The 14048-nt window shown below is 35.2% G+C and overlaps 2 non-coding genes across 2 annotated transcripts; both read left to right on the top strand.

Moving 5' to 3' along the window:
• Window positions 1-8322: 8322 nt before the first annotated feature.
• On the top strand, window positions 8323-8615 carry LOC150023252 (signal recognition particle RNA). Its single transcript, XR_016518030.1, has one exon.
• Window positions 8616-9582: 967 nt separating this feature from the next.
• On the top strand, window positions 9583-9778 carry LOC137811940 (U2 spliceosomal RNA). The gene has a single exon (XR_011081201.1). It is a non-coding gene; the product is annotated as a U2 spliceosomal RNA (small nuclear RNA).
• Window positions 9779-14048: the final 4270 nt, after the last annotated feature.

Consider the following 14048-nt stretch of genomic DNA (forward strand, 5'->3'; position numbering starts at 1 on the left):
CCCTGCCCTAATTATATATAACATCATCTTTTGCCAATATTCTTCTACACTTAGATTTTTTTGATGAAGTCCTTGGAGTTTGTCCATTGACTTCCTATTGTGGTAGGAGGGAATATGACGGCGTCTTAAAGCTCCCCTAAGATCATTCCAATACTCTATGGGAGGGTCCTTATGAAGGCGCCTTTTTCTCTCAAGGGCATTCCACCAATACATAGCATTATCTTGAAAACTTAGAGTGGCTAAGGGTACCTTTTTTTCCTCACTTACTCTATGGCAAGCAAACAATTGTTCTACCTTCATTTCCCAATCTAGATAGGCTTTTACATTTTCTTTCCCATGGAAATAAGGTAGATCTACCCTAACCTCCTTAGTGGTTTCTTTTCTTTCTTTTCTAGCTCTCCTAGGGGGTGGTTGATAATATTCATTAATTCTAAAGCTTTGTTCCCCAAAAGAATTGTCTACCTTAAAGCTAGATGCATGAGAACTCTTTTGGATTTAGTGTATTCATCTTTAACCATTTTCAAATCATCTTGTATTTGAACAAATTGAGCTTTATGATGCAATTGTCTAAATGAAAGTGCTTGAACATCTTGAGCAACTTTTTCCAAAAGGTTTTTAAAAATTGTCATATCACTTTCACTAGAATTGCGAGATGGAGAAGACATGGTTAAAGACTTGTGTCCTAAGTATTTTACCTCAAAAAAGATAAGGATAGAAGTGAAGGTAGCTTTCTAGGAAAGAGAGGTGAGTCACTAGGACTTCTTAAGTACCAAGTCTTTCCTTTCCAAAAACTATCCCTCAAAACTTGTCTCACACCTTTTTCTAAGTAAACTACGTGAGTCACAAGTAGAATGAAAACACAACTTTATGCAAATAAACAATGCAAAGCAATTAAAAATACAAAACAAGTAATTAAAGCAAAACAAATACTAAGCACAAATGAAAGATTGCTAACTAAAAAGCTTTAAACTAGACGATTCCTAGGGTGAGGCTTCTAGACACTTGGAGCCATTGAAAACACACTCACCGTCTACACGTAATTATTCCACTAATTAATCAAAGTTGAATGTAATTACAAATCAAAGGAAATACAAAGAAATTTAATTACACAAAATGAAATTTAGATTTCCTAAACTATGCACTCCTTGGTTTGTGATTGATCTTCCTTGATGTGTTCTACAATGTGTATGTGTTTGGATTTATATTTGCTGCAGCTCCTTGCCTTAACCTCTTATGGTTAGCCAATTAAAATCTTCAAAACAGTACCTACTATGTAGGAATGGACTCACCACAAGGTTAATTCCAACTTTTCAAGCACCAATTTTAATTTTGTTCACCAACAATTTAGAGGTCAAGAAATGAAAGCAATGAACAATTCAAATTTAAAAATAGGACAACAGAAAATGGATTGATTTATAGGACACAACTAGAAGGAATATTGAATAAATTTGACAAGCAATCAAATAGGCACTCAACAAAAGGTGGCACACAAATTGAACCTAGAGTATGGCACTAGAATAGATTAAAAAAAACCAAAACAGTACTACTGGAAATTTTTAGGTACAAAAAGCATGACTTATAAAATTTATGCTGAGCTGGCTATTTGTATTCTGATTCTGAAATTTGAACCACAAAGAATTCCAGGTCTTAGAAAAATTTTGGCGCTGGAATCACACCAAAATTATGCACCAACTAATTGTGATAAATTTTTCAAAATTCTTGTCAAATTATCGTTTCTTTTGGGGCCAGGATGTACGCTTTTTTGTTTGATTTATCATTTTTTTTCTATTTTGTCTTTTGATCTAATTATTTTTCTCTTGATTTATAATACATCAATCTGTATAGGTCCAGAATTTCATAATTTTTCTTCAACTTAGTTTAATTTCATAATAGAAATCAGCCATCACAGAATTGAAAAACAGAGTAATCCTAATTCTGGAATTAAAAACAGATTGAACAAACTTCAAAAACACAATGGAATTGATGTATATGAATTTGTATGGATCTAACACACAAATATGAACTCAAAATCTAAAAAGAAAAATGCACCAAAGGATCAAACAAACTCAGAATAAAACTGGACTCAAATCAAGTCAAGAAACCAAAATTATCAAAAACAACACTATATGGAATTGATAACAATTTTAGGAGAAACATGACTAGACAAAACACAATTGGATTCAAAAATCAAAATAAATCAAGACACACAATATAAACCGATTAGAATTGCAAATAAGACTCAAATAAACCAAAAACATAACAACAACACAAATCTATATAAAATCCTACACAAATTTGACAATTAGAAGCTCAAGAACAATTTGAACACAATGCACCAATTGGATTTCTCCAAACAGCAACTAGCTCTTGAAGACCATGGCTCTAGATACCAAATGATGGAGATGTGCCTTCATAGTTTCGGTTTTTGTTGGTGAATGGCGAAAGCATCATGGATTGAAGATGAAGCAAGGTCCTCCTAAGAGTGGTGGTGACCTTGAAGGTGCATGAGAGGTAGAATTTGAGAGTGGTGAGGCCAAGTCTACTTGGAAATGGAAAGTTTGAGAAGATTAAAAGCCTAACCTAGGAGGTTTTGGGCAAGAAGTGAAATTGGCACAATTTGGCAGCAATTCACTAAGTATATTAATCTTGCAAATACATGAGTCAAGCCCTCTTATTTATAGTGTTTAGAGGGCTGGAAATTCAAAAGAAAATGGAGGGAAACTCAAATGAATTCCCTCCCAAAAGTCGAGCCTAAATGAGCACATGGGGAGGGGTGTGTCTAGTTTGTATGCTCACCCCCTCCATAGGCTTTCTAGACCGGCCTAGGTAAATTTAGAGGTTTGTAGAAACTCTAAGTTTACCTAGGTTGGTGTTTTAGGTGCCAACCATAGGTAACCCGTGGGAAGGAGTCCCTAGCTGACGGTTGAGGTCGCGCATGAAGACGCCCCGGTCAACCGGACGGAACACAAGCCTTTGCCTTAGCCAAAAACTATCCCTCGATGTCTTCACACAAAGCTTTCTCTTAGTAAACCACTTAGAACACAATTAAGTTGAGAAATCAGATTTTAATGCAAGAAATCAATGCAAGCTAACTAATTAACCAAGCAAGAAGATTTAACAAAACTTAAACAAGGCAACACAAATGACAAGCGTAGCTAATTAGGCAAGGAAATGTAATTAAAAACAATTAACAATTGCTAAACTAGATAATTCTACACTAGTCGGCCCTGGGTGAGGCTTCTTGGACACTTGGAGCCCTTGAAGACACACTAACCGTCTAATTACGTAATTAAAGAAGTAATTAACACAAGTTAAGTTGCAAAGAAAATTAAGAAAACTCCCTTTGTTGATCTTTTTTTGCTATTGGCACTTTCTTGGTTGTCTTTTCTTTGTTGGGCCCTCCAAGTGTTTGTGGTGTTTTTGATAAGTATTTGATTCTGCCTTTGCCTTTGTTCCTCTTAGGATTAGGGTCTTAATTCTCCAATTCCAGCACCTATCATGAAGACTAGACCTTACTCAAGTCAATTTTCCACTCACATAAGCACCAATTGAGAATAAATTCCAGCACCAAATTTAGAGGCCAAAGAATTAAAGCAAGAAACAATTTAATTGAAGAAAACAGTACCACACAAATGGAGTTAAATTGTGACAACTAGAAAGAGTTCCAAGAAATATTATACAAGCAAATAAAGGTAGGCACACAAAATGAATCCTAAGAATAGCACTAGAATAGATTTCAAAATCAAAAAACAGCACCACTGGAAAATTGTTGTGGGCCAGAGAACGTGATTTTCCTCGATTTATGCTGAGCTGCCCTTTTAAGATTTGCTTCTGAAAATTTATATGCAAAATATTCAAGATCTTAACTAAATTCTGGCGTTGGTTTCACTCCAAACGCATGAGCCATTTTTTTTAATAAATTTTGCAAAATCAGTGTTCAGTTACGCCAATTGTAGCGCCCAGATTTGCACACTGTATTTAAAATATTTATCAGTTTTTTTTTCTATTGACTCTTTTGAGCTGATTCTTGTTTTGTCTTTTCTGTAACACCTCAATCTTGCATAATCCAGAGAATCAAAAATTTCCTATGTAGGAAAATAATTTTCTTAAACAAAACAGCCAGCACAGAGTTATGTAAAACAAGGGATTCTGTAAAAACTGGAAAAAAACAGCAAGAGACCAAAAGATAAACACAATGGAATTGATGAAAAGGAATTTGTGTAAATCTAAACACAAATATGAACTCAAGCTAAAAATAAAAGGTACCAAAAGATCAAAAACACAGCAGATTCAAAACAAATATTTAGACCAAAATCAAGAAACAAATAAGCCAAACAAAGTACCACTATGATTTGATGACATTTTGGAAAAACATGACTAGACAAAACACATATAGATTCAGAAATTAAAAGACTCAAAGAGCATAAAATGAACCAAATAAATTGCAATAAAGACTCAAATACCTAAAATAAAAACAGCAACTCAAAGGTGTATGGAATCCTACCAAAAATTGCACAAGGATTGCTCAAGATCAATTGAACAAAGTGCACCGATTGGATTTTCCAAAAAGCACACCAAAACAAAGTAAAAAATTAAAAACAGCAAGACAAGTATGAAACCAAGATGAACAACATGAAATAAAGAAGAACTCAAAATGAAAATGACCAAGAACTACTCATCTTTGAAGAACCTATGCTCATGATACCAAATGATGGCAAATTCATGGAGCTCTTCTCGGAATCATGATCAAAGGGTGCGGAAGCTATGGATTGAGATGTGCAAGATCCTCCTAGGAGCTATAGTGATCTTGAAGGTGCATGATGTGTATGGAAAGAGGGAGGTTCGGCCAACCCTATGGTAGGTGATGAAGATGAAGATTAGGTCCTAGAAACTAGGCAAAAGCAAAGTATGGCACAATGTTGGCAGCAATCTTGAAAAATACAAGAGATGGCTTCTCCTTTTATAAGCCAAGGAGGCCGTAAATCCTAAGCTAAGAGAAGATGAAATGCTTCTCAAATGAAATGGAAATGACTCCACATGGATCACATGGGCACATGGGCGGCCATGTGAAGCAAAGTTCTAGAATGTGCACAAAATCCAGTGTAAATCATGTGTAAGACAAGTTTATGCTTTCTAACACCACCCTAACTACTAAACCACCCCTAATGGGCCTCCATGTAACATATACAAGGTCTTCTCTCTTCCATCCGTGGCTTGATCCATTTGGGCGTGAATGTGCTTAGCCATAGACCTAGTAATAGGTCCTAGACGGTCTAGGCTTCCTCCTAGACGCTCCTTGTGTAGCCTCCCCTCATCATGTGCTAGACGCTCCCTTCTTGAGTCTAGACGCTCATCACGGTCTAGTCTTCGGTCTTGGCTTCCATGGTGAGGTGAGCTTGGCCCTCCTCCATCACAAACACTATAAATAAACTCTTTGCAGAGGTGTAAGGTACGCTTTAATCAGTTTACAAATATAAACTCTTTACACACTGTACTTACTTGATCGTCGGATTATCGTTTTCAGGTTAACCCCGACCGAGGATCAGCATTTGAGGAAGGAGACTCGAAGAAAGGAGCGGGGAGATCACCAACACGTCAACAATTGTACAACTAGTCTCATGTATTATCTAGACCCTCTTTACATATACAGGTACATATACAATTAATATAATAATTTTATGTCATCATCTATAAAAAAAAAAGACAAATGATTACAACAATTGACAAAAAAATTGTAAATCAAAGTTTTTGAAATTACCTACAACAAGCACACAACCTACAAGATGCTAGTGAGATGGATTTGTTTGGTTCATCTTACACATCGAAGCCCAACACAAACTATCAACCACATATTCATAAACTACACTTTTCCAATTATAATTACTCAATTCACCTAGATCGTCGACAAACCTAAATAACCCATCATAAACAATACTCATTTTATTCGGTAATAAAACACATAAGCCTAAGCAATTGTACAACCTACAAGACAACCATCGTTGAAACATTTCACAATTTAATAAAAATCATGTTCACATTTACATGATTCCTACCAAACATACTCCTACTGATATTCGGTTAACGTCTTGTTCAACACCAAATACTTGGTCCTACAATACTACCGCAAACACACTCAATTTGTTCCAAGCAAAACAAACATATAATCATGTTTCGTTAAAAACAATGATAAACATTGTTCTCCGTAATTGATTCATCAAATTCACTCTCTTCAGTTGCCATTATATCCCACAAAAAACTATAAATGTACAGATATGGAATGAGTTCAACCAATAAATTACTAAAAAACCTGATAGTATACAGTTTTAGTGATACCGTGATTTTTTATGTCGATTATTTCTATTACTAATATTTATATAAATAGTTTCTATCATTAATAAAAAAACTATAAAGTAATTCTATAGTAACTAAAATTTTAGTAATTAATATTAAATATTAATTTAAAAAATATTTTATAGCTTTTTGTTAATAATATAAATTAATTTAAATATTAAAAAAAATTATAAATTAATATATAAATTAATATAATAATTAATTATTTCTTATTTTTATAATTAATTATTATTTAGTATTTTTCTTATAGTGCTACTCATAGTAGTTCTTATAATATTACACCATAAATTGCTGGTTCTATAAAAAAAATATCAAATATTGAGTAGCTATACTAGTTTCTCTTAAAACTTTTTGATTGCAAAATGCCTAAGATATCTAGAGTATGATATTCTAAAGGAGATAAAGTTCGAAACATAGAACTACTGCATGCAACAATATAATAAAAAATAAAACACCTATAATATATAACACCAATCATATATAGTTGTGTAATAAAAAAATATAAAAAAAAACATGTGCAAATAAATAAATTATGTTTACTTATTTAATGAATCAGCTCATAGAAACATTGAGAACTTTCGGGAAGATACCTAATAACCAATAATATCTTATTTCATAAAGTCGTAATACATGGTTATTATTTTTCATGTTAAATTTTTCAATCATTTTGGAACCACTGATTTTTTAACTTTTCTTTAGTGTGAAGCTTCTATAACGGATAAAAGGTAAAACACCATTGCGGATATCAGTTAGTACAATTAAACAACCACTAAATTTAAATTTAGAGGTGATGTGTCCTATACAAAATAATGTGAGAGGCATCAATCAGACAGTAATATCACATGATTTCATCATCATTTCAAATAAAACTTCTTATTACAACAAAACATTATAGGACCCCTCTCATTAATTAATATTTTGATACATACAAGACCATTATATTAATTAATATTTGATACACTGTGGTCACAGCTAAACTTAGTTAAGAGACCATAGAAAGCAGAATCAAAAGGGAGTTTGAGTCATATGGTCCAATCAAAGGGTTAGGAATTTTGATATCCCCAAGAGTATTTGGTAAGAGCTCATTCATTGTTTCTTAGTTAGTTATATCTTATGTTTTCATAAATTATGTATGATTTTAGGGTTTAGAACTCATTTAAAATGTCTTTCTCAGTTACATAATTAATCATCTCATTAGTGAGTAACTGCATAGAGAATAAGGTTTGTAAACCTTATGAGTCATTTTAATTTCATTCTAAAAAATTTAATTACTCAGACTTCGGTACTGTTAAAATAACACTTCTTTCAAAAGACTTCTTAGCCTGATGCCAACAACAAGTACATGAATAACCCTGACTAACTATACACTTTTCACAGAATTCATTATTGTCTAAATTTTAAACACAGCTTAAGAAATCAACGAAACTGTGGCAGTAGAATGTATATTAACTATATTAACAAAAAACAGAGCACATGTTATTAAATGTTTAAATCTAATAACATGGTATGCAGATGATCTCTCAAGAGATGATTTTACAGGTTCATGGAATTCTCCATGACACAAAAAAAAAAACAGAGCACATGTATTATTTTCGTAAAGACAAAGGCAGGCAAGGAAAGGGTGAATACAACAATATGCTAACATGTTAGACTATCTGTTATAAAATAAGAGATCTAGACTGTTTATCAACTAAACTATCTAGTAAGAATAAACGACTCGATGATTAGATATTCTAAACAAAAAATAGACTAGACAGTCTAAACATAATATTGTCTATATATAAAAGCAACACCCAAACAAAGTTTATCAACTCCCTCCTGTTTTGTCGCTCCCAAATTATTCTATATTTCAAGAGTGAAGTATTTCAAAACTGAGTGGCTATACTACAAACTTTATGATAATTACATCCCACACCTCAAAGAAAATGAAACAACAAATTCTTTATATCTTCACTGACAAGGTGTCAAAATGCTGAGCTGGGTTACTCCAGCTTGTGACCCAAGTGGGAGCTTCAATGTGATGGGAGAGCACTGAGACTTGCTGGGTTGGGCTGTGTTTGCAATATGTTGGCCTGTCCATTCCAAGTTGAAGGACTTTTGGTGAAGGCTAAGGTCTCTTGGCTCTTAGAGTGAAGGGCACAGCGTGAGGCTGGTTTCACATAGCAACGACCACCTTCCACTCCCGACAGTGGAGGGATCACAGGCTTCAGCAACCTCAGTCCTTAATGGCCTGGTCAGGCTAGTCTGCTTGTACTATCGCATTTATTTTTTATCAGGTGTTTGTAGTTTTTATCTTTTTCTCTTAACTTATATTTGCCATATACTAGATAGATTAATATAAGTATGGTTTCCAATGTCTTTCTCAGTTGCATAATTCTGCATGCATATCTATATATACCTTGAACAGCAAAATGCAAACTATTTTCATAATACTGTTTAAAATTAAATATTCATATTTATTAGTCTTGTGGTTCACCAGCTATTAATTTCATGGTATAATTATCCAGAGAATGTGATTTTGTACTGTGTACATCAGTAAACCAGTTGGTTATCATTACTAACTTGATTGTTGAACTGTATAGCTTGTCATGATGCTAATCATTGATACATAACTATTATTCTTTTCTGTCCAAAGATTTTAGGATACAAATTCATCTTCTTCCTGATTAAATATATCATCAATGATGGTAAAATAGATGGTTAGAGAAAATTTATATATTTCTTAGTGGTTAGTTGGTTTTGGTTGTTTTTTAGGTAGAACTACTGGTTGGCTTAATGTAAACAATTTTTTTTTAAAAAAATCACACCCCAGGTCACATCTATAAGAGTTATAAGTATCGTATATAGAGACAATCATATCTGCCACTAGTGTGGCCTCCTTGCCACCCTAGATTTTGTGTCTATCAATATATGCAAAAGAAAACTTCACCAAGATCCTGCAATGCCCCAAACTCTTTCTCCAAACACGCACAACTGTTCTTATTTTTTAGCCCTCTTATAAAATCTGCATATATTTATCAGTTGTACACAGGGACTAAATCTTGAACCACCACTCAAACATATATGTAACCTATTAGCATGATGCCAGATCATTCACAGAGATATAAAATCTTAATATAAACTGAAAAGAAACCCTGCACACGATCATCTCCCAGGTCCCACATTAGTCAGGACTCTGACAAGCAACTGCAACTCATACAATAAAATATCAACACTTATACTGTTTAAAACATACCTTTCTCGGCCTTTTGGCTAAGATCAAGTGTAGTATCTGTTCTTATCAGTTTAATATCTGATATGTGGATCATTGATTCACACGATATTAAATTTATTTTTTGAGGGAGAGTGTCAATTACAATAGCTTGCTATTGGGACTCTTAGGCATTGCTCTTGTCTTGCACTTCTGCAAGAGCCTGATGCATCCCACTCCAAATAAGTTTAGAATGTTTTCATATTGGTTTTTTCGTCCTTGTTTTTTTTGTCTTACATAATATAGTAAATTGATTAATATATGTAAATGGGTTGGATCACGTGATCTATTTAATTTAATTTATTATTTATTGTTAATTTCAATGTATTTATTACTATACTCATTTCAGGTACCTATAATTTCTCTGTCAAGGATGTTAGATTGCCGAAGTGAGTTACAAGTGGGAACATTATGATGATGGAACACCCCTGTGGCTGCAATACTTATATTAAACTCAATAATCAATGGGTGTAATAATAAAGAAGCGTATAAGTGTTTGGTACATGAGTACATGAGCTTCCTCTGAGGGAGAGCAACCATATGACGGAGGAGCTTCTCTGAGGCTAATAGCAGTGGTGACTGGAGTTTTATCCCAGCTCATTCATTTTTCTGTCTCCACCAACAATCTTACTTTGATTCCAAAACATCTTTCCACAATCCGCTTTTCTTTTTTTTCAACCTCCTCTTCCATCTTCCTAATAAGACTAAATTAAATGTTTGAATCTAATAACATGGTATGCAAGATGATCTTATGAAGGGCAACGCAGAGATGGAAAGAGGGCAACGCAGAGGCCGATCGGGCCGGCATGAAGACGAAGGGGTTACATCTTTTTTCTTCTCGAACTTCCCTATCGGAGTTGGAGAGGTAGAAATGTTCAGGTGTTCCAAAAATGGGCTCACGTGAAGGATGTCTTCATCTCCCGAAGATTAAATAAATGGGGAAGGAGATTCGGTTTTGTGCAGTTCTTCGGAGTGAGAGATGCGGGACATCTGGAAAGAGAGCTGGACCAGTTATATGTTGGGAATAAGAAGCTCTTTGTGAACATCCTAAAGTATGAGAGGAAGATGGAGGAACAGAGTAGGTTAGAGGGGAGGCTTCGAACGACCCCTTTTAGGGCGCGGCGGAACGAAGATAGCCCTGACCTTAAGAAAATCACGGTGGCAGGGGGAGAACAGAGAAGGAAGGACATATGGGTGGAGAAGAAAGGAAATAGGTCTTATGCAGAAGTTGTTACTGGTACAACTACAGATCAGTGGAAAGGGGTAAGCTTTAAAACACAACAATGTGTTTTACCGTGGATGACTGGGAGTGCGGTGGGGAAACTTAAGGGGGGTAAGAACGTTGATCAGCTGGTGGAGGAGTTGGAGTCAGGGGGCATGAGCAGGTTGCGCGTAAGAGCTTTAGGGGACAATTTTGTTCTGCTAACACCAAGAGAAGGGGAGAAAATGGAGAATTTCATAAAGGTCAATAATGAGTGGGTTGACTCTATGTTTGAAAGCTTTAAGCCTTGGTCGGCCTCCAGTGGCCCAAGTCATAAATCAGTTTGGGTGAGGTGTTACGGATTGCCGCTCCCTTTGTGGAATGAAGAGTGCTTTACCAAGTTGATTGGAACTCTAGCCCCGTCGGCTATGCTGGTAGGCATTGACAGTTATACGAAGTCTTGGGTGAATCTGGAATTTGCGAGATTACAAGTCCGTATCCTGAAGTGTGAGAGGGCTAGGATGGAAGAATGTGTGAGGATCAACAATCAGTTGTGCAATATCCTCATTGAAGAGGAGACTCCAGGTTGGGTTGGAGACAGTGGTAAGAATGTCATTCCGTCATCTGTGTCTTCGGAGAGTGTATCGTCCTCAGAAACCTACATAGAAGAAACAATGTTCACGGGGATGAGCGGTGAGGATGAAAATAGATTATGGAGGGGGGGAGGAGCATCTGTCAAAATGCGACCGGGAAGGAAAAAAGGTGATGGAAGAAGATGATGAACAGTATCCGAATGATACAAAACGGCTATTTGTGGGCTCCCCTTCAAATATAAGAGGTTGTCAGTGGAAAGGTGGAAAAACCTTAATGAAAGGAGAAAGACATGGGCAGAAAGGATGTGCTGATGTTGACTTGATATCTTTCTCTGATGAGGAATGTGGGGTAGTTGGGTACGGAAAACCAATACAAGCTGAGTTGGCAAAATTGGTGATAGAGCTGGAATGTGGAAATTATTCACTAGGTACATGTGGGCCAACGAACCTTGAAAGGAAGAAAGAGGCCCATTTAGTAGGGGGCTGGGACGCACACTTAGCCCAGTCGGAAGAGGGAGATGACGGTGATGGAAAGAAGGTAGATAAAGGGGAGTGTGGTTTAAAGGATGCTACAGTAACTGATGGAGATCAAGATCAAGAGAACATAGAGGCCAATCAACAAGATCAAGAGGAGGTGGAGGCACAAATAGAAGACGCCCATGGAGGTCAAAGTCCACCTCAAAGGCTTACAAGAAGCATGTTTAAAGCTTTAGGAACTAGAGGACATTTATTTTCTCTTTTTGTAATTTCTTTAGTTGAAGGTGCTTAGAGGGAAACTTTAGAAACCTCTATTGTTATAGCATCTTTTAGGCTTTAGTTAGGAGCTTTAGGGGGGGGGGTGTTAGTAGATAGGTGTAGAAGTAGAATAGGAGGTGCCAAAGTGAAGGAAGGAGTCACACCTTCCTCATGGCTTGAAATAGGCGCCGGTTTTAGCTTGCTTTAGGAGGGAAATTTGAATTGTTTTAGCTTGCATTTTCAGCACCTTAGGCTATAAATAGAGGTGCTCTCTTTGTAAAATTCATATTGGAATTAATCTAAGAAAACTCTACTCAAATTTTGAGTGATCATTGGAGAGCTTTTGAGCCTTCTTCTCTAGTCTTATCTTGATGGATCCATGGAGTCCTCAAGTGGCGGCAACACTCTCATCTAGGAGCATTCCACACTTCTAGTGGCGAGATCATCCATCATCCTTCCATCTTCATGAGCAATTCTTCTCTCCTTCCTTTCTCCTCTTTCAATTGTTTTTGTTAGCTTGTGTTCTTGATTTTGGTTTGGTGTTCTTGCTGTTTTTATGAGTATTTTGGTTCGGCAGTTTTATAATTCTGTCCATTCTTCTTGTTCCTTTGCTTTTCTAGCTCATTTGTTCGGTTCAATTCATTCCTTAAGTAATATGTTCGGTGCAATTGCTTTTTCTTCCACTTTAATCGGTTCAATTTGACAATATGTGGAGCATCCAAATGAGTTTGGGATTTGGTACTAGTTTTTGGTGAGTTCTTGTCTTAGAACAATGATCCAACTCTAAGAAAAGTGCCTCTATAATGTCCAGCTCAAGGTGATTCCTAGGAATGTCAAGAATCATTCTCTATATGGCTAGTGGAATCACATCATGTGGTATCATGAGTCTTAGGTTCATTCTTGTTAATTGTTGAGTTGTGTGCACTTTAATTTCAAGAGCTCTTTAATTTTTCTTGCAATTTAAGTTTCTGTTTTAGATTTTTGCTTCAGTATTCTTGTTGTTTTTTCTTTTACACCAAGTGCTTGTGAAAAGGTTTATGGCACTCATTCTTCTTATGAGTATGGTTGCTCTTTTGGAATGGCATTATCCTTCCTAGAGTTTACCTCAAGCTTCCTTTCACTTGTTGTTAAAATTTGTGATGTGTCTTTTAATTTTGTAATCATGTCAAGTTTTGTCTTAGTCATGTTATTCCATAATTGTCATTACTTCTAGTAGTACTTTTATTGTTTTTGATTGTTTCTTGCTTTGGTGTCATATAATTTTCTGAATTGATATTGATCCTTTGTGCATTTTTCTTTTTAGAATTGAGTTCATACTTGTATTCTAGACATATACAAGTTCCAATACATCATTTTCCATTATGTCTTTGCTAGTTCATAATTCTGTTTTTTATTCCTATTAGGATTCCTCTGTTTCTGAAAAAAGTGCTTACTGTTTTTCCTTATTGCAATTGATTTACTCACTGGAAAATCTGAAATTCTGGATTTGTGATATTCAAAGTGTTAGAAAAGAGTAGAAAAAAAGAATCATTCAATAATTCAAAGTACACAAAAAATGATAAATAAAATAAAAAAAGTGTACAATTCTGCCGAAAAGAATACGGTAATCTGGCAGCGATTTTAAAAAATTTATCTCAATTAATTGGCTTACTGTTTTTAATTGATTCCAGTGCCATTATTGAGTTAACATCTTGAAGTTTCTGTGGTTTAAATTTCATAATCCAGTTCGCTCTACATCATTCCAGTTAAATCAGTGAATATCAAGCACAGTTTGCATTAAAAAAAAATTTCCAGTAGCTAAATTTTTGTTTTCTTCATCTACTCTAGTGCTTTTCCTTAAGTATTCTTTTGTGTGCCTACTTTTCTCATTGAGTTCTTTATTTTCTTGATTGTCTTTCATTCTTACTCTTTGAGTTTG

Source organism: Phaseolus vulgaris, chromosome 11, assembly GCF_051622355.1.
Source record: "Phaseolus vulgaris cultivar YP4 chromosome 11, ASM5162235v1, whole genome shotgun sequence".
NCBI classification, from domain to species: Eukaryota; Viridiplantae; Streptophyta; class Magnoliopsida; order Fabales; family Fabaceae; genus Phaseolus; species Phaseolus vulgaris.